This window comes from Gossypium hirsutum, chromosome A06, assembly GCF_007990345.1.
Source record: "Gossypium hirsutum isolate 1008001.06 chromosome A06, Gossypium_hirsutum_v2.1, whole genome shotgun sequence".
NCBI lineage: Eukaryota > Viridiplantae > Streptophyta > Magnoliopsida > Malvales > Malvaceae > Gossypium > Gossypium hirsutum.
Genome location: NC_053429.1, coordinates 80,310,989 through 80,313,663, shown reverse-complemented (window position 1 = coordinate 80,313,663; position 2,675 = coordinate 80,310,989). Strand labels below are relative to the sequence as shown.

General features: G+C 38.0%; 1 non-coding gene across 1 annotated transcript; it reads right to left on the bottom strand.

The window, feature by feature from the left end:
* Positions 1-283: 283 nt before the first annotated feature.
* Positions 284-390, bottom strand: LOC121231487 (small nucleolar RNA R71). Its single transcript, XR_005929545.1, has one exon. It is a non-coding gene; the product is annotated as a small nucleolar RNA R71 (small nucleolar RNA).
* Between the last annotated feature and the right edge of the window lie 2,285 nt (positions 391-2,675).

Genomic DNA, 2,675 nt, shown 5'->3' with positions numbered 1-2,675 from the left:
CATATCATAAACCTCAAAATAATTATAAAACAATTATTTCTATCTCAGATTTGTGGTCATGAAACCACTATTCCGATTAGGCCCTAATTTGGGATATTACATGAGTGATTCTTTCAAGTTAGCCGGAGTACCCGAAGATGCATTACGATTGAAGATATTCCCATATTCACTAAGGGATAGAGCTCGAGCCTAGTTGAACTCATTGCCACCAAATTCAATTTCCACATGGCAAGAGTTAGCAAAAAGATTTCTTATGAAGTATTTCCCACCTAGCAAGAATGGTAAGTTGAGGAACGAGATCACTGCTTTCCAACAAATGGATGATGAGTCCTTGTATGAGGCATGGGAAAGGTACAAAGAATTATTATAGAAGTGCACTCATTATAGAATCCCACATTGCATCCAACTTGAGACATTTTATAATGGTCTCAATGCTCACACGAGGATGGTAGTGGACACTTCTGCTAATGGTGCTCTTCTTTCTAAGTTTTATAATAAGGCTTATGAAATTATTAAGATGATTGCCAGCAACAATTATCAACGGCCAACCAATTGAGTAGCATCAGGAAGACGAGTTGCTAGAATACATGAAGTAGATGCTCTTACTTCACTCGCATATCAGGTATCATCAATATCCTCAATGTTAAAAACTCTTACTACTTATGGGTCTAACAGTTTTGCAGCATAGCCACCTAACCAATTTGAAAATATAGCCTGCATTTATTGTGGGGAAGGGCATTTGTTCGAAGAATGTCCATTGAACCTAGAATCCATGTACTACATAGGTAACTAGAACCAAAATCGAGGAAGGCAAGGACTGCAATCCAATTTCTATAACCCATCGTGGTGAAATCACCCGAATTTTTCCTGAAGTAACCAATGGGTTGGAACCAGTAATACTTACGCCAAACCTAGATCGACCCAGCCACCTAGTGTTCCCCAAAAAGTTCAGAAACCAACCCAAGTTGAACCATCCAATGGCTTAGAAAATTTGTTGAAGGCGTACATGGCCAAGAATGATTCCTTATTCCAAAGCCAAGCAGTAACATTGAAAAACCTAGAAAACCAAATGGGCCAGCTTGCAACTGAACTCAGGAACCAACCTCAAGGTGCTTTACCTAGTGATACAGAGAATCCGAGGAATCCAGAGATGGAGCATTGGAAAGCATTGACGTTGAGGAGCAGAAAGACATTAGGGCCTAACACTGTCGAAGTTCAAAAGGAGCAAACTGACGCTCAATAACCAAAGGAAGATCAATCGAGTGTTGAAATTCCAGTTTCATAAGAACCAGAAGCTACAAAACCCGACAAGGTAATTTCAGAACCAGCTAGTTCTGATAAACTAACAACTTTGTTAGATACAGAATTGCTACACAAGATGAATCAACCAGTTCCAGTAATGAAACCATCACCACCCTACCCTCAAAGACTTCAAAAGCAGAAGCAAGAGATTTAATTCAAGAAGTTCCTAGACATACTCAAGCAACTCCAAATCAATATCCCGTTGGTTGAAGTACTTGAGCAAATGTCGAACTACGTCAAATTCATGAAGGATATCCTGTCCAAATAACGAAGACTTGGAGAATTTGAGACAGTAGCTCTAACGAAGGAATGCAGTGCATATCTTCAAGACAAACTACCTCCAAAGTTGAAGGATCTTGGATGTTTTACCATCCCTTGAAACATTGGAGCAACATATTATGGTAAGGCATTATGTGACTTAGGTGCGAGTATTAACTTGATGCTTATGTCAATATTTAGGAAGTTGGGGATAGGTGAAGTTAGACCAACTACGATTACACTTCAATTAACGAATCGATCCTTAGCACATCCAAAAGGAAAAATTGAGGATGTATTGGTACATGTAAATAAATTTATCTTCCCTGCTATTTTTTTCATTCTAGACTTTGAAGTAGACAAACAAGTGCCAATTATCTTAGGAAGACTATTCTTAGCAACTGGAAGGACCCTTATTGATGTGCAGAAGGGCGAGCTTACTATGCGTGTTTAGGATGACTAGGTAACATTTAACATTTTTAAGTCTATGTGATTTCCTAACACAATTGATGATTGTTCTACAGTATCTGATTTATATTTAATAGTGGAGAAGGAGCTCAACTATGTTGAGGATCTGTTGGAACTAATTTTGACATCAAATCCTCCGAATGAAGAAGAGAAGGATGAATACTTAGCGTTGTTAGAAACTAATCAAAAGGGATTTAATATGCAATCCCATTTTGAATCTTTGGAATTAGAGAAAAGGGATTATGCTCAACCAAAAGCATCAATCGAGGAGCCACCTAAATTAGAACTAAAGGTACTTCTCTCACATTTGAAATATGTTTATTTAGGTAACTCTTCTACTCTTTCTGTGATTGTTTCAACAGAATTAACTATTGAACAAGAAGAAAAACTCATCTTGGTGTTAAAACAATTCAAGAAGGCTATCAGATGGACCATAGCCAATATCCGTAGTATTATTCCATCTGTATGCATGCATGCACAAGATCATACTAGAAGATGGTGAGAAAGGGACGATTGATGGACAATGAAGACTGAACCCCTTTATGAAGGACGTAGTAAAGAAAGAAATCATCAAGTGGTTAGATGTGGGTATAATTTACCCTATCTTAGATAGTTCATCGGTAAGTCTGATCCAGTGCGTGGCAAAGAAA